Source organism: Phyllobates terribilis, unplaced genomic scaffold (genome assembly GCF_046119375.1).
Source record: "Phyllobates terribilis strain yellow unplaced genomic scaffold, ASM4611937v1 Scaffold_2__4_contigs__length_985480577, whole genome shotgun sequence".
NCBI lineage: Eukaryota > Metazoa > Chordata > Amphibia > Anura > Dendrobatidae > Phyllobates > Phyllobates terribilis.
Window position 1 is genome coordinate 438,466,086 of NW_027362762.1, and position 18,586 is coordinate 438,484,671.

At 45.9% G+C, this 18,586-nt stretch overlaps 1 protein-coding gene across 2 annotated transcripts in view; it reads right to left on the bottom strand.

Annotated features, from left to right (window-relative positions):
- LOC141252783 (uroplakin-3b-like) overlaps nucleotides 1-18,586 on the bottom strand; it is a 53,941-nt gene that overhangs the window by 19,483 nt on the left and 15,872 nt on the right. The window lies entirely within an intron of this gene.

Here is an 18,586-nt window from a genome sequence, read left to right on the forward strand (position 1 = left end):
GCGCCTCAGGGCCTGTAAGCTGGACGGGTGTCAGAAAACTGTCCCAGAACGTTGACAGTGTTCCCCTGCCTCTGCTGGATTGGAGTTGCATCTCTCTCGCCTGTACGCCTTGGTTGGGCAACGAACTGTGACCTCTGCCGCTAGCGTGTTCAGATGGGAATTTTTTTAAGAGTTCTGCAGCAAGGGCCTTCTGGTATTGCCCCATTTTTGTAGACCTCTCCACCTCAGGAATAAGAGAGTGAAAGTTCTCCTTGTAGCGGGGGTCTACAAGTGTCACCAACAAGTAATGACTGTCACCCAACATTTTGACAACGCGAGGGTCACGGTTAAGGCAGCGTAACATAAAGTCAGCCATGCGTGCCAGACTGGTAACGGGCAAGATTTCCGTGTCCTCACCAAGATGACGACTGACCATGCTCTCCTCCTCCTCCTCTTCCTCCTCCCCCCTGTCCACAGGCCACCCACGCTGAACCGACGGTATGACACTTGTATAGGTACTACCGTCTACAACGCATGATAGCAGCTCCTGTTCTTCCTCATCCTCCTCCTCCTCTCCCTCATTGTCCCCCAATGCACGTTGGGATGAGATGAGGCTGGGCTGTGTGTAATCGCCCGCTACGGCTTCTTGATCCATCTCATCATACTAAGGCTGCAATGCCTCCTCTTTAATTCTCTGCAGAGAGCGTTGCAAAAGACAGACAAGTGGGATGCTGACACTAATGATGGCGTCATCGCCACTCACCATCTTGGTGGCCTCCTCAAAGTTTGTCAGGATGGTACATATGTCAGACATCCAGGTCCACTCCTGAGGTCCTATGTGTGGAGTCTGACCTGAATATTGACGGCCTTGTTGCAGCTGGTACTCCACAACTGCTCTCTTCTGCTCACAAATCCTTTGCAACATGTGGAGGGTAGAGTTCCAACGTGTGGGGACATCACACACCAGTCGGTGTGCCGGAAGCTGCAAACGCTGCTGCAACACAGCAAGGGCGGCGGAAGCTGTAGCCGACTTGCGAAAATGAGTTGACAGGCGCGTACTTTCACGAGCAGATCTGGCAACTCAGGGTACAATTTAAGAAACCGCTGAACCACGAGGTTAAGCACATGAGCCAGGCATGGTACGTGTGTGATCTCACCTCGCCTCAGAGCCGCCACCAGGTTACGGCCATTGTCACACACGACCATGCCGGGACGTTGGTTCAGCGGTCTCAGCCACAGATCTGCCTGCTCTTTCACAGCTGTCCACAACTCACAAGCAGTGTGAGGTTTATCACCTAAGCTTATGAGTTTCAGCACAGCCTGTTGCCGCTTGGCGGAGGCAGTACTGCAATGCTTCCAGCTTGTAACTGATGTGGTGATATCTGAGATGGAGGCTGAACATGAGGAGGAGGAGGAGGAGGATGCGCAGGAGCTGTACACTGTGGGGGCAACTCTGACTGACATAGGGCCCGCAATCCTCGGTGTGGGGAGGATGTGTTCCGTCCCAAGGTCCGACTGGGTCCCGGCTTCCACTATGTTTACCCAGTGTGCCGTCAGAGAGATGTACCGTCCCTGGCCACAAGCACTTGTCCACGTGTCCGTTGTCAGGTGTACTCTCCCAGTAACTGCGTTGTTGAGTGCACGGCAGATGCTTTGGGACACGTGCTTGTGTAGTGCGGGGATGGCACACCGGGCAAAATAGTGTCGGCTGGGGTCCGAGTACTGAGGGACGGCCACCGCCATAAGGTTGAGGAAGGATTCTGTCTCCACCAGCCTAAAAGGCAGCATTTCCAACGCAAGCAGTCGTGAAATGTGAGAATTTAGGACTGTGGCCTGTAGGGCTTTAGCTGCGAATTTCCGCTTTCTTTCAACTGTCTGGGATATGGATAATTGAACGCTGCGGTGGGACATGGACGTGGACGTTGATGCTGTTTCTTGAGAAACTGCCATAACAAGTGAAGACTGAGAGGAGGGGGCATCTTTACATGCAGTATGGACATGGGATTGCCTTGCACACACAACAGGGGGTTCTATTGCATGCACAACAGTGGAAGAAGCAGTGGTGACACCCGCTGACACTGGTCGTGGACCCTGGGTTTCGCCCCACAAAGTCGGGTGCTTTGCTGCCATGTGCCTGATCATGCTGGTGGTGGTCAGGCTGGTAGTTTTCACCCCTGCTGATGCTGGCATGGCAGGTGGAACATATGGCCTTTTTGGGGTTATCAGCAGAGTCTTTAAAAAAATTCCAGACTCTGGAAGACCTACCGCTTGTACTGGCAACGTCCCTCATGTTGGTGTTACGGGGAACGGTTGCCTGCCTTCTGTCTGCGGCCACCACACTGCTTCTTCCTGCCTGTTGGGGTACTCTGCCTCCCTCCCCCTGTGTGCTGCTGGCCTCACTCTGCATGTCCTCCTTCCACGTTGGGTCAGTTACTAGATCATCCACCACCTCCTCCTCTTCCACTTGCGCACCACGATCCTCCTCCTCACTTCCTGGCAATTGTGTCTCGTCATCGTCCACCTCTTGTGACAGATTGCCAACGTCGACTTCCTGTGGCTGTGGCTGTTCAAATATTTGGGCATCGCAACATGGAATCTCCTCTTCCACCACTTCAAGCGTATCAGGCGAGGGGCCCAAATATGGAAATGGACCAGTGAACAGCTCTTCAGAGTGTCCAAGTGTGGGTTCACTTGCTGTCTGACGACACTCGGCATGGTGGGAGGAAGGAGCATCAGGGTGAGGAGGAGTATGTGGTCGAGACTCACGGCTACTAAGAGTTGACCGTGTGGAAGACAGACCGGAGGTGGTGGTGCCCAGGTAACTGGAAGTATTATCTGCTATCCAATTAATAACCTGTTCACACTGATCAGTTCTCAATACTGGTGTTGTTCTGTGCTTCCCTAGTAATTCGGTCAAGAAGTGGGAGCGAGAAGATGTGGCTATTGGTTGTGGCTAGTGTTGAGCGATACCTTCCGATATCAGGAAATATTGCATCGGATTGGATCGGACTGATACCCAAAAAGTATCGGATATCGCCGATTCCGATACCGGAAACCAATGCAAGTCAATGGGACACAAATATCGGAATGAAAATAAACCCTTTCTTTCCTTGTAGGTTAATTCTACATGAAGTAAAACAACTAAGAATAATGTAGAATGTATTACACGAAAAGCCGGCAATTCAGCAGCGGCATACACCGGTACCCGACAATTTACAACAGAAAGAATAGAGCATCACACATAGATTAGATAGATAGAAACATGTCAGTCACATATATATGAAGTACAGTGACAGTGTTGATTACTGTACTTGTCATTTAGTGTAAAGGATTTATAAAAAAAAATAATAGTGTTTTCATGCACCGTCTCTTTAAAAAAGCCGGCCGGCAATTCAGCATCTGTACTCGACAATTTAGAATAGAAGAAATAGAGAATCACACATAGATTAGATAGATAGAAACATGTCAGTCACATATATATGAAGTACAGTGACAGTGTTGATTACTGTACTTGTCATTTAGTGTTAAAATAAAGGATTTATTTAAAAAAAAATTGGCGTGGGGTTCCCTGTAATTTTAGTCTCTAGCGGAGGTTAAGCAGACGGCTGGGGCAGATGTTTGAAGCCTGGGAAGGGGGTAATACCCACGGAGCTTCCCAGGTTACTAATATCAGCCCCCAGCTGAATACCTAGCCTTTACTAGCTATTAAAATGGGAGACCCCCCCAAAAAAATTACGTGGGGTCCCCCCTATTTTAATAGCTAGCAAAGGCTAGGCAGACAGCTGGGGGCTGATACTAATAGCCCAGGAAGGGTGCCATGAATATTGGCCCCCTCCCAGGCTAGAAACACCATCCGTCAGCCGCCCCAGAAATGGCGCATCCATAGGATGCGCCAATTCTGGCACTTAGCCTCGCTCTTCCACGCTGCCCTGGTGCGGTGGCAGGGGGTAATAGTGGTGGGGTTCATGTCAGCGCTAGCTGCCATGAAGCCCAGGTTAGTAATGATGGGCGTCTATAAGACACCCCCATTACTAACCTACAAAGTGTTAAAAATAAAAAACACACTACACCCAGAAAAAAATAATTAATTTGAAATAAAACACACAATTTTATTTAATTCTTAGTTTACTAAAAAAAAAATAGTTACCTGTCCACGGTCCTGCGCTGATCTCCCATGCACAGCTGTCACATCTGGAGATGGTGACAGCTGTGCATGGCTGCTGTAAGCTCACACTGCCGGTAACACGTCCGCTCCCGGCAGCGGGAGCCACTGACTGAGGTCACCGGAGTGCATTCAGGCAGCGCAGCTCCGGAGACCTCCTTTACGGCACTGCTGTACCGTGGGAATTTCTCACGGTACAGCGGGGCCGTAAAGCAGCTAACCGGAGCAGCGCTGCCTGAACGCTGGCGAACCCGCTTATGCAATGACGGGGCTGCTTTACGGCCCCATCATTCTAGCGGCGGCAGCGGTTCAGAGCGGTCACATTCTATGTGGCTGCTGTAAACTGGAGATCTTCGTGGGACACTCGTGGACTACTACGGAGGGGTAAGGATAAGGTTGTGGTTTATTATTTTATATTTTATTACAGGAGATCGATGGCTTCGGGGAATTAGGTGTCTAGGTGAGTATAGATGTAGTTTTTTATTTTTTACTTTATTTTAGGTGGCGATTGGCAGGGACAGGTAATGTATAAACTAATTTATTGTAGGTAACCACTGGCCACCAATGACATGTATTTAAAATTTATTGGGGACACAGTAGGGCAATTTAAATAGCAGGATCAGGCTGATGGGAACTACTGCTCCCATCGAGCTGATCCTGTTGGCACGAGTGGACGGGGGACAGACATAGGCCGATGGGAGTAGTAGTGTCACATCGGCCTATGTTTGCCTGCACGCACACACCCGCAGACATCGCACAGACACCACACACACCCGCAGACATCGCACACCCGCACACACCCGCAGACATCGCACAGACACCGCGCACACCCGCACACATCGCACAGACACCGCGCACACCCGCACACATCGCACAGACACCCACACACACCAATCATGATGGGTCTGATCGTCTGGGAGGTGAGGCTGACCTGTGAGGCCGTGGGAAAGTTCATGTGAGTTCATGCAATGCAGTCAAGCATGAACTCACATGAACCCTCCGAGGGCACCGCGGCTACTTCAAATGAACAGCTGATCGGCATCACCTGATACCTCAGCTGTTCATTTGAAATAACCGGCGGGAAAGCGCAGCACAGAACAGGAAAGCCGGCGGTGAAGTCTTTTCACTGCCGGCTTCCCCGCGCGGGTCCTTCGCTCCCCGCTCCTTGGTGCTGTGCTCCCCACCCGGTCCTAACTTACGATCGGGATGGGAGGTGGCGAGGGGAGCGGAGGATCGGGGTGGGAGGCTGCGGGGAAGCAGTATGGGGCTGTGTGATTGTTTAAAAGCCGGCGGCTTTTTACCGCCCGACGGCTTTTAAACAATCAGAATTCTCTCACGCTGGGATGGCATTCTGATGACAGGCTGGATAGCAGCTGAGCGCTGCCACCCAGCTTGTCATCCTTCAGAGACACTGCAGAGCGCAGGCATTATGGGAACTTCCGATTCCGGTATTCGATATTGTAAAAGTATCAGAATTAAGTATCGGAATTCCAATACCGCGAATATCGGCCGATACCCGATATTTCAGTATCGGAATGCTCAACACTAGTTGTGGCACATTTTCACCTTGTCCACGGCCCCGTCCTCTGCACGAACCATCACCAGAACGTCCACTTCCACGTCCCTTGCCACGCGCCTTGCCCATTGTAAATGAAGTAAAATAGCTTACACTTGCACTATCAATGGAAAAAGGGTAATAAAGAGTAGATTAGAACCGTGGAAGAGGAAAACCACAGTTATTGTTTACTGGGGTATACCACACTTTTTTAAATAGAGATATTTGCGGCTGAACAGTGAGCGACACACTCAAACTGCTTTTTTTTTAGATACCAAAGGCCCAAAACTGGATAGTACAGCGATTTGACCCGTGGAACTGCGAAACCACACTGGGATGTCGGGCCTACACAAGACTATTTTCAACAGATATATTTTTGTGTCACAACAGTCAGGAGACACTACTGTTTTTCTTTACGGAAAAAACTACCAAAACCTGAATAATAGAGATTTTTTACCGTGGAACAGCAAAACCACAGTTATAATTTACTGGTGTATACCAGGCTTTTTAAAATATATATATATTTGTGGCTGAACAGTGAGCGACACACTCATACTGTTTTTTTTAGATACAAATGGCCCAAAAGTGGATAATACAGAGGTTTGTACCGTGGAACTGCAAAACCACACTTGTATTTCTCGGGCCTACACCAGACTATTTTCAACAGATATATTTGTGTCTGAAAAATCAGGGAGACACTATTTTTTTTTTTTTTACAGCAAAAAATGCAAAAAGCAGGATAATAGAGATTTTTTACCGTGGAACAGCAAAAGCACACTTCTGTCTCTCTGGCCTACACCAGACTATTTTCAACAGATATATTTGTGTCTGAAAAATCAGGGAGACACTATTATTATTTTTATACAGCAAAAAATGCCAAAAACAGGATAATAGAGATGTTTTACCGTGGAACATCAAAACCACAGTAATAATTTACTGGTGTATACCAGGCTTTTTAAAATATATATATATATTTGCGGCTGAACAGTGAGCGACACACTCAAACTGTTTTTTTTAGATACAAATGGCCCAAAAGTGGATAATACAGAGGTTTGTACCGTGGAACTGCAAAACCACACTTGTATTTCTTGGGCCTACACCAGACTATTTTCAACAGATATATTTGTGTCTGAAAAATCAGGGAGACACTATTTTTTTTTTTTTACAGCAAAAAATGCAAAAAGCAGGATAATAGAGATTTTTTACCGTGGAACAGCAAAAGCACACTTCTGTCTCTCTGGCCTACACCAGACTATTTTCAACAGATATATTTGTGTCTGAAAAATCAGGGAGACACTATTATTATTTTTATACAGCAAAAAATGCCAAAAACAGGATAATAGAGATGTTTTACCGTAGAACATCAAAACCACAGTAATAATTTACTGGTGTATACCAGGCTTTTTAAAATATATATATATTTGTGGCTGAACAGTGAGCGACACACTCAAACTGTTTTTTTTAGATACAAATGGCCCATAGAACTGCAAAACCACACTTCTATTTCTCTGGCCTACACCAGACTATTTTCAACAGATATATTTGTGTCTGAAAAATCAGAGGCACACTTTTTTTTTTTGGGGGGGGACGACACCAAAAGGTTAATAAGATGGGTATTTGTACATTGTGAAGGAGGAAAAAAAAAAGAGGATTTAGATAAAAAAAAAGGAATTTTCCTGGCCCCCGGGACCTGGAGCTAAGTCCAGCAATTTCAGCAACAGGAGCAGCACACAGGACTGTAATGCAGCGTTTGCTGGTATAACCACTGCGTCTCCTATACAGCCTGCCTGCCTGCCTGCCTGATATAACTGGGATGGATATTAGTCCTGAGAAGGACTGTTTGTTTGATCTGGCAGCATTTACAGACCCTACACTAACTATTTTGCAGGATATATCTCTCCCTAAATCAGCAGCGCTGTCCCTACACTGTCTGATCCGGAGCGACTGTGTCCAAGATGGCGGCGTCCGGTTTTAAATACTCGAGGTGATGCTGTGCGGCCAGCCAATCACTGTAATGCCCACAAACAACATGGCTGCGGCATTACAGTGACTGGCTGGCAATCCCTGCATGTTCATTGGCTCTGTAAAGAGCGGCAAACATGCAGGGCGGAGACCCGAGCTCCCGCCCGAGTAACCCGGAAATGCTCGGTGCTGGCCGAACATCCCGAGTAGCGTGATGCACGGGCGAGTACCGAGCAGTGTCGAGCATGCTCGCTCAACACTACTCATCACTAGTGTTGAGCGATACCTTCCGATATCAGGAAATATCGTATCGGATTGGATCGGACCGATACTCAAAAAGTATCGGATATCGCCGATTCCGATACCGGAAACCAATGCAAGTCAATGGGACACTAATATCGTAATGAAAATAAACCCTTTCTTTCCTTGTAGGTTAATTCTACATGAAGTAAAACAACTAAGAATAATGTAGAATGTATTATGCGAAAAGCCGGCAATTCATCAGCGCATACACCGGTACCCGACAATTTACAACATAAAGAATAGTGCTTCACACATAGATTAGATAGATAGAAACATGTCAGTCACATATATATGAAGTACAGTAACCGTGTTGCTTACTGTACTTGTCATTTAGTGTAAAGGATTTATTTAAAAAAATAATAGTGTTTTCATGCACTGTCTCTTTAAAAAAGCCGGCCGGCAATTCAGCAGCGGTACCCAACAATTTATAACAGACAGAATAGAGCTTCACACATAGATTAGATAGATAGAAACATGTCAGTCACATATATATGAAGTACAGTGACAGTGTTGGTTACTGTACTTGTCATTTAGTGTAAAGGATTTATTTAAAAAAATAATAGTGTTTTCATGCACCGTCTCTTTAAGAAAGCCGGCCGGCAATTCAGCATCTGTACCCGACAATTTATAACAGACAGAATAGAGCTTCACACATAGATTAGATAGATAGAAACATGTCAGTCACACATATAAGAAGCACAGTGACAGTGTTGGTTACTGTACTTGTCATTTAGTGTAAAGGATTTATTTAAAAAAATAATAGTGTTTTCATGCACCGTCTCTTTAAGAAAGCCGGCCGGCAATTCAGCAGTGGTACCCGACAATTTAGAATAGAAGGAATAGAGAATCATACATAGATTAGATAGATAGAAACATGTCAGTCACATATATATGAAGTACAGTGATAGTGTTGATTACTGTACTTGTCATTTAGTGTTAAAATAAAGGATTTATTTTAAAAAAAATTGGTGTGGGGTTCCCCTTAATTTTAGTCTCTAGCGGAGGTTAAGCAAACAGCTGGGGCAGATGTTTGAAGCCTGGGAAGGGGGTAATACCCACGGAGCTTCCCAGGCTACTAATATCAGCCCCCAACTGAATACCTAGCCCTTACTAGCTATTAAAATGGGGGACCCCCCCCAAAAAAATGACGTGGGGTCCCCCCTATTTTAATAGCTAGCAAAGGCTAGGCAGACAGCTGGGGGCTGATATTAATAGCCCAGGAAGGGAGCCATGAATATTGGCCCCCTCCCAGGCTAGAAACACCAGCCGTCAGCCGCCCCAGAAATGGCGCATCCATAGGATGCGCCAATTCTGGCACTTAGCCTCGCTCTTCCCACTGCCCTGTAGCGGTGGCAGTGGGGTAATAGGGCTGGGGTTGATGTCAGCTTATAATGCCAGCTGACATCAAGCCCAGGTTAGTAATGGAGAGGCGTCTATAAGACACCCCCATTACTAACCCCATAGTGAAAGTTAAAAAAAAACCACAAACACCCAGAATAAAGTCCTTTAATTGAAATAAACACACAATTCTTTAATGTTCTAAATTAAACCATACTTACCGTCACGCCCATTCCAGCTGAAGCCAACGATCTCCTGCAATAAAAGAAAAATAATAAAGCAACCTCATCCTTACCTTTCCATGGTTCCCACGACGGCTCCAGCTCTGCTACATTGAGATGACAGGCTGGACCGCAGCAGAACGCTGCCATCCAGCCTGTCATCCCGCAGACACTGAGAAGCGCAGGCATGCTTGCGCTCCTCAGTGTCTCTCTGTGACGGCATCCAGATGAGCCGACAATTAACTCGGCTCACCTCATGCACGTCACTGACAGCGTGGGAGAATTCTCACGCTGAAGCGCTGAGTGCAGGAGAATTTTCCCACGCTGTCAGTGACGTGCATGAGGTGAGCCGAGTTCATTGGACATGACCTCACCTCATGCACGTCACTGACAGCGTGGGAAAATTCTCCTGCACTCAGCGCTTCAGCGTGAGAATTTCCCCACGCTGTCAGTGACGTGCATGAGGTGAGCTCATGTCCAATGAACTCAGCTCACTTCATGTACGTCACTGACAGCGTGGGAGAATTCTCACGCTGAAGCGCTGAGTGCAGGAGAATTTTCCCACGCTGTCAGTGACGTGCATGAGGTGAGCTGAGTTCATTGGACATGAACTCGGCTCATCTTTATGCCGTCACAGAGAGACACTGAGGAGCACAAGCATGCCTGCGCTTCTCAGTGTCTGCGGGATGACAGGCTGGATGGCAGCGTTCTGCTGCGGTCCAGCCTGTCATCACGATGTAGCAGAGCTGAAGCTGTCGTGGGATCCATGGGAAGGTAAGGATGAGGTTGGTTTATTATTTTTCTTTTATTACAGGAGATAGTTGGCTTCAGCTGGAATGGGCGTGATGGTAAGTATAGTTTAATTTAGAACAATAAAGAATTGTGTGTCTATTTCAATTAAAAGACTTTTTTCTGGGTGTTGTGTTTTTTTTAAATACTTTTTTTACTAGAAATTCATGGTGGTCATGTCTAATATTGGCGTGACCCCATGAATTTCGGGCTTAGGGCCAGCTGATAATGCCAAGCTGGCCTTAACCCCTTTAATTACCCATTAAGCCACCGCACCAGGGCCCTGGATGAGTTGGGTACAGCGCCAGAAGATGGCGCTTCTATAAACGCGCCATTTTCCGGGGCGGCTGCGGATTGCAATTTGCAGCGGGTGGGGCCCAGAAAGCTTGGGCCTCCCTGCGCTGTGGATTCCAGCCCCCAGCTGCCTAGTTGTACCTGGCTGGACACAAAAATAGGGCGAAGCTCCACGTATTTTTTTTTTTAATTATTTCATGAAATTCATGAAATAATTAAGAAAAAAAGGGCTTCCCTATATTGTTGTGTCCGGCCAGGTACAAATAGGCAGCTGGTGGTTGGGGGCAGCCCGTTCCTGCCTGCTGTACCTGGCTGGACCCAAATATAGTGCGAAGCTCCACGTCAATTTTTTTTAAATTATTTAATGAAATAATTTTTTAAAAAAAGGGCTTCCCTATATTGTTGTGTCCGGCCAGGTACAAATAGGCAGCTGGTGGTTGGGGGCAGCCCGTTCCTGCCTGCTGTACCTGGCTGGACACAAATATAGGACGAAGCTCCACGTCAATTTTTTTTAAATTATTTAATGAATTTCCTGAAATAATTTAAAAAAAATTGACGTGGGGCTTTGCACTATATTTGTGTCCAGCCAGGTACAGCAGGCAGGAACGGGCTGCCCCCAACCACCAGCTGCCTATTTGTACCTGGCCGGACACAACAATATAGGGAAGCCCTTTTTTTCTTTATTATTTCATGAATTTCATGAAATAATTAAAAAAAAAAATACGTGGAGCTTCGCCCTATTTTTGTGTCCAGCCAGGTACAACTAGGCAGCTGGGGGCTGGAATCCGCAGCGCAGGGAGGCCCAAGCTTTCTGGGCCCCACCCGCTGCAAATTGCAGTCCGCAGCCGCCCCGGAAAATGGCGCGTTCATAGAAGCTGGATGCTGTACCTGGCTGGCATACAAAAATATAGCAAAGCCCACGTCAAAATTTTTGGGAAAAATTAATTAAAAAATAAATAATAATTTAGGGACTGCATCTTTATTAACTCCTCAAATGTCATTTAGTGTTAAAATAAATGATTTACTTAAAAAAAAAATTGGCGTGGGATCCCCCATAATTTTAGTCTCTAGCGGAGGTTAAGCATACGGCTGGGGAAGATGTTTGAAGCCTGGGAAGGGGGTAATACCCACGGATCTTCCCAGACTACTAATATCAGCCCCCAGCTGAATACCTAGCCTTTACTAGCTATTAAAATGGGGGACCCCCCCAAAAAAATGACGTGGGGTCCCCCCTATTTTAATAGCTAGCAAAGGCTAGGCAGACAGCTGGGGGCTGATATTAATAGCCCAGTAAGGGTGCCATGAATATTGCCCCCCTCCCAGGCTAGAAACACCAGCCGTCAGCCGCCCCAGAAATGGCGCATCCATAGGATGCGCCAATTCTGGCACCTAGCCTCGTTCTTCCACACTGCCCTGGTGCAGTGGCAGGGGGTAATAGGGCTGGGGTTCATGTCAGCGCCAGCTGCCATGAAGCCCAGGTTAGTAATGATGGGCGTCTATAAGACACCCCCATTACTAACCTACAAAGTGTTAAAAAGAAGAAACACACTACACCCAGAAAAAAATAATTTATTTGAAATAAAACACACCATTTTATTTAATTCTTAGTTTACTAAAAAAAATAGTTACCTGTCCACGTTCCTGCGCTGATCTCCCATGCACAGCTGTCACATCTGGAGATGGTGACAGCTGTGCATGGCTGCTGTAAGTTCACACTGCCGGGAACACGTCCGCTCCCGGCAGCGGGAGCCACTGACTGAGGTCACCGGAGCGGTGTCTGTGCAGGCAGACATAAGCCGATGTGACACTACTACTCCCATCGGCCTATGTCTGTCCCCCGTCCACTCGTGCCAGCAGGATCAGCTTGATGGGAGCAGTATTTCCCATCAACCTGATCCTGCTATTTAAATTGCCCTACTGTGTCCCCAATAAATGTTAAATACATGTCATTGGTGGCCAGTGGTTACCTACAATAAATTAGTTCATACATTACCTGTCCCCGCCGATCGCCACCTAAAATAAAGTAAAAAATAAAAAACTACACCTATACTCACCTAGACACCTAATTCCCCGAAGCCATCGATCTCCTGTAATAAAATATAAAATAATAAACCACAACCTTATCCTTACCCCTCCGTAGTAGTCCACGAGTGTCCCACGAAGATCTCCAGTTCAGAGCAGCCACATAGAATGTGACCGCTCTGAACCGCTGCCGCCGCTAGAATGACGGGGCCGTAAAGCAGCCCCGTCATTGCATAAGCGGGTTCACCGTAGTTCAGGCAGCGCTGCTCCGGTCAGCTCCTTTACGGCCCTGCTGTATCGTGAGAAATTCCCACGGTACAGCAGTGCCGTACAGGAGTTCTCCGGAGCAGCGCTGACTGAATGCACTCCGGTGACCTCAGTCAGTGGCTCCCGCTGCCGGGAGCGGACGTGTTCCCGGCAGTGTGAACTTACAGCAGCCATGCACAGCTGTCACCATCTCCAGATGTGACAGCTGTGCATGGGAGATCAGCGCAGGAACGTGGACAGGTAACTATTTTTTTTTAGTAAACTAAGAATTAAATAAAATGGTGTGTTTTATTTCAAATAAATTATTTTTTTCTGGGTGTAGTGTGTTTTTTCTTTTTAACACTTTGTAGGTTAGTAATGGGGGTGTCTTATAGACGCCCATCATTACTAACCTGGGCTTCATGGCAGCTGGCGCTGACATGAACCCCAGCCCTATTACCCCCTGCCACCGCACCAGGGCAGTGTGGAAGAGCGAGGCTATGGATGCGCCATTTCTGGGGCGGCTGACGGCTGGTGTTTCTAGCCTGGGAGGGGGGCAATATTCATGGCACCCTTCCTGGGCTATTAATATCAGCCCCCAGCTGTCTGCCTAGCCTTTGCTAGCTATTAAAATAGGGGGGACCCCACGTCATTTTTTTGGGGGGGACCCCACGTCATTTTTTTGGGGGGGTCCCCCATTTTAATAGCTAGTAAAGGCTAGGTATTCAGCTGGGGGCTGATATTAGTGGTCTGGGAAGATCCGTGGGTATTACCCCCTTCCCAGGCTTCAAACATCTTCCCCAGCCGTCTGCTTAACCTCCGCTAGAGACTAAAATTATCGGGGATCCCACGCCAGTTTTTTTTTTAAATAAATCCTTTATTTTAACACTAAATGACATTTGAGGAGTTAATAAAGATGCAGTCCCTAAATTATTATTTATTTTTTAATTAATTTTTCCCAAAAATTTTGACGTGGGCTTTGCTATATTTTTGTATGCCAGCCAGGTACAGCATCCAGCTTCTATGAACGCGCCATTTTCCGGGGCGGCTGCGGACTGCAATTTGCAGCGGGTGGGGCCCAGAAAGCTTGGGCCTCCCTGCGCTGCGGATTCCAGCCCCCAGCTGCCTAGTTGTACCTGGCTGGACACAAAAATAGGGCGAAGCTCCACGTATTTTTTTTTTTAATTATTTCATGAAATTCATGAAATAATAAAGAAAAAAAGGGCTTCCCTATATTGTTGTGTCCGGCCAGGTACAAATAGGCAGCTAGTGGTTGGGGGCAGCCCGTTCCTGCCTGCTGTACCTGGCTGGACACAAATATAGTGCAAAGCCCCACGTCAATTTTTTTTAAATTATTTCAGGAAATTCATGAAATAATTTAAAAAAAATTGACGTGGAGCTTCGTCCTATATTTGTGTCCAGCCAGGTACAGCAGGCAGGAACGGGCTGCCCCCAACCACCAGCTGCCTATTTGTACCTGGCCGGACACAGCAATATAGGGAAGCCCTTTTTTTAAAAAATTATTTCATTAAATAATTTAAAAAAAATTGACGTGGAGCTTCGCACTATATTTGGGTCCAGCCAGGTACAGCAGGCAGGAACGGGCTGCCCCCAACCACCAGCTGCCTATTTGTACCTGGCCGGACACAACAATATAGGGAAGCCCTTTTTTTCTTAATTATTTCATGAATTTCATGAAATAATTAAAAAAAAAAATACGTGGAGCTTCGCCCTATTTTTGTGTCCAGCCAGGTACAACTAGGCAGCTGGGGGCTGGAATCCGCAGCGCAGGGAGGCCCAAGCTTTCTGGGCCCCACCCGCTGCAAATTGCAATCCGCAGCCGCCCCGGAAAATGGCGCGTTCATAGAAGCGCCATCTTCTGGCGCTGTACCCAACTCATCCAGGGCCCTGGTGCGGTGGCTCACTGGGTAATAAAGGAGTTAAGGCCAGCTTGGCATTATCAGCTGGCCCTAAGCCCGAAATTCATGGGGTCATGCCAATATTAGACATGACCATCATGAATTTCTAGTAAAAAAAGTATTTAAAAAAAACACAACACCCAGAAAAAAGTCCTTTAATTGAAATAAACACACAATTCTTTATTGTTCTAAATTAAACTATACTTACCATCACGCCCATTCCAGCTGAAGCCAACGATCTCCTGCAATAAAAGAAAAATAATAAACCAACCTCATCCTTACCTTCCCATGGATCCCACGACAGCTTCAGCTCTGCTACATCGAGATGACAGGCTGGACCGCAGCAGAACGCTGCCATCCAGCCTGTCATCCCGCAGACACTGAGAAGCGCAGGCATGCTTGCGCTCCTCAGTGTCTCTCTGTGACGGCATAAAGATGAGCCGAGTTCATTTCCAATGAACTCAGCTCACCTCATGCACGTCACTGACAGCGTGGGAAAATTCTCCTGCACTCAGTGCTTCAGTGTGAGAATTCTCCCACGCTGTCAGTGACGTACATGAAGTGAGCTGAGTTCATTGGACATGAGCTCACCTCATGCACGTCACTGACAGCGTGGGGAAATTCTCACGCTGAAGTGCTGAGTGCAGGAGAATTTTCCCACGCTGTCAGTGACGTGCATGAGGTGAGGTCATGTCCAATGAACTCGGCTCACCACATGCACGTCACTGACAGCGTGGGAAAATTCTCCTGCACTCAGCGCTTCAGCGTGAGAATTCTCCCACGCTGTCAGTGACGTGCATGAGGTGAGCCGAGTTCATTGTCGGCTCATCTGGATGCCGTCACAGAGAGACACTGAGGAGCGCAAGCATGCCTGCGCTTCTCAGTGTCAGCGGGATGACAGGCTGGATGGCAGCGTTCTGCTGCGGTCCAGCCTGTCATCTCAATGTAGCAGAGCTGGAGCCGTCGTGGGAACCATGGAAAGGTAAGGATGAGGTTGCTTTATTATTTTTCTTTTATTGCAGGAGATCGTTGGCTTCAGCTGGAATGGGTGTGACGGTAAGTATGGTTTAATTTAGAACATTAAAGAATTGTGTGTTTATTTCAATTAAAGGACTTTATTCTGGGTGTTTGTGGTTTTTTTTTAACTTTCACTATGGGGTTAGTAATGGGGGTGTCTTATAGACGCCTCTCCATTACTAACCTGGGCTTGATGTCAGCTGGCATTATAAGCTGACATCAACCCCAGCCCTATTACCCCACTGCCACCGCTACAGGGCAGTGGGAAGAGCGAGGCTAAGTGCCAGAATTGGCGCATTCTATGGATGCGCCATTTCTGGGGCGGCTGACGGCTGGTGTTTCTAGCCTGGGAGGGGGCCAATATTCATGGCTCCCTTCCTGGGCTATTAATATCAGCCCCCAGCTGTCTGCCTAGCCTTTGCTAGCTATTAAAATAGGGGGGACCCCACGTCATTTTTTTTGGGGGGGTCCCCCATTTTAATAGCTAGTAAGTGCTAGGTATTCAGTTGGGGGCTGATATTAGTAGCCTGGGAAGCTCCGTGGGTATTACCCCCTTCCCAGGCTTCAAACATCTGCCCCAGCTGTTTGCTTAACCTCCGCTAGAGACTAAAATTAAGGGGAACCCCACGCCAATTTTTTTTAAAATAAATCCTTTATTTTAACACGAAATGACAAGTACAGTAATCAACACTATCACTGTACTTCATATATATGTGACTGACATGTTTCTATCTATCTAATCTATGTATGATTCTCTATTCCTTCTATTCTAAATTGTCGGGTACCACTGCTGAATTGCCGGCCGGCTTTCTTAAAGAGACGGTGCATGAAAACACTATTATTTTTTTAAATAAATCCTTTACACTAAATGACAAGTACAGTAACCAACACTGTCACTGTGCTTCTTATATGTGTGACTGACATGTTTCTATCTATCTAATCTATGTGTGATTCTCTATTCTGTCTGTTATAAATTGTCGGGTACAGATGCTGAATTGCCGGCCAGCTTTCTTAAAGAGACGGTGCATGAAAACACTATTATTTTTTTAAATAAATCCTTTACACTAAATGACAAGTACAGTAACCAACACTGTCACTGTACTTCATATATATGTGACTGACATGTTTCCATCTATCTAATCTATGTGTGAAGCTCTATTCTGTCTGTTATAAATTGTCGGGTACCGCTGCTGAATTGCCGGCCGGCTTTTTTAAAGAGACAGTGCATGAAAACACTATTATTTTTTTTAATAAATCCTTTACACTAAATGACAAGTACAGTAAGCAACACTGTCACTGTACTTCATATATATGTGACTGACATGTTTCTATCTATCTAATCTATGTGTGAAGCTCTATTCTTTCTGTTGTAAATTGTCGGGTACCGGTGTATGCGCTGATGAATTGCCGGCTTTTCGCATAATACATTCTACATTATTCTTAGTTGTTTTACTTCATGTAGAATTAACCTACAAGGAAAGAAAGGGTTTATTTTCATTCCAATATTAGTGTCCCATTGACTTGCATTGGTTTCCGGTATCGGAATCGGCGATATCCGATACTTTTTGAGTATCGGTCCGATCCAATCCGATACGATATTTCCTGATATCGGAAGGTATCGCTCAACACTACTCATCACTAATTACTACATGAAGCAGGGGCTGCAGTATATCACTGGACATTTAAAGAATTAGGAAGAGAAGCTAGTCGACATATGACGATTACTCAAACTGCTTAAACTGTGTATAGGAGGGGGCACCAAACTGATTTTTTGTCCCGGGTGCAGGAAAACCTAGATTTGCCTCTGTCTTAGCTTTGTTCTGTCAGATGACTTCACAATTAAAACATCTTTAATCTATCAGTAATGCCTTGGTGAAATGACTGTTTTTTTGTATTTCACAGTTTACAGTTCTAAGCTAAAGGTTTTTTAAACGTTAATAGGAAATATTTCCTGCATTGGTTTAGATAATAAATGTGGCACAATCTGCAATTCAAGATAGCTAAAATCTTTTAATTTGGGACCATGTTGCCATCTAGTGGGTGAAAAATGCTTAGTGGAACAGTCGTTTTTTTCTTTATTCAAGTTATACTTTTGTGCATGGGGTACTTCATGACCACCCTCTCTGGCCCCTCTCTTGCTACTCCCTTTATTAGGGGTGCAGATATCGCATTTGTGTTGTCATATTGCTTGCTCTGTTGCCATTATTTGAATTTTAATAATTTATTTTTTTGATGATTTCTCCTCCCTGATTTTGGGTTCACCTTTTTGATCCGTTTACTTGTATAATATATATACGGTAATATTTAGACAGTAATGTGTATGAGTATATAATTTTGCACTTTTGGTAGTGTTACTGTATGTTTGCATATGGTTATTTAATGGCCTGCATCTGTTTTTTATATTTAAAGATTCTTTCTTATGTTTTTTCTAGTTGTGGACTCATTGTCATTCTACACATAATTATCCACAGGATTCCGCAGATTATGCTACACTGTGTATATTTTTAGTGTGATGACTGTGCAGAATAGATGTATGCAAACCTTACGGAAGCCAAAATGACAATTTCCTTGGAGGTTTTCAGTGTAATAAGGTCCTGAAAACATTGTAGGATGTGCGAATCATGTCTATCAAACATTATCATTTTATAAAAAAATAGATCTTCTGTTGACTGTAATGTGATCAAATAAATTCACTCAAATATGCTGTCTTGAAGAATTAGCTTGGGTAACCACTGTTGTTTCTGTGGTAACATACGGATGTGAAAACTGGACGATAAAG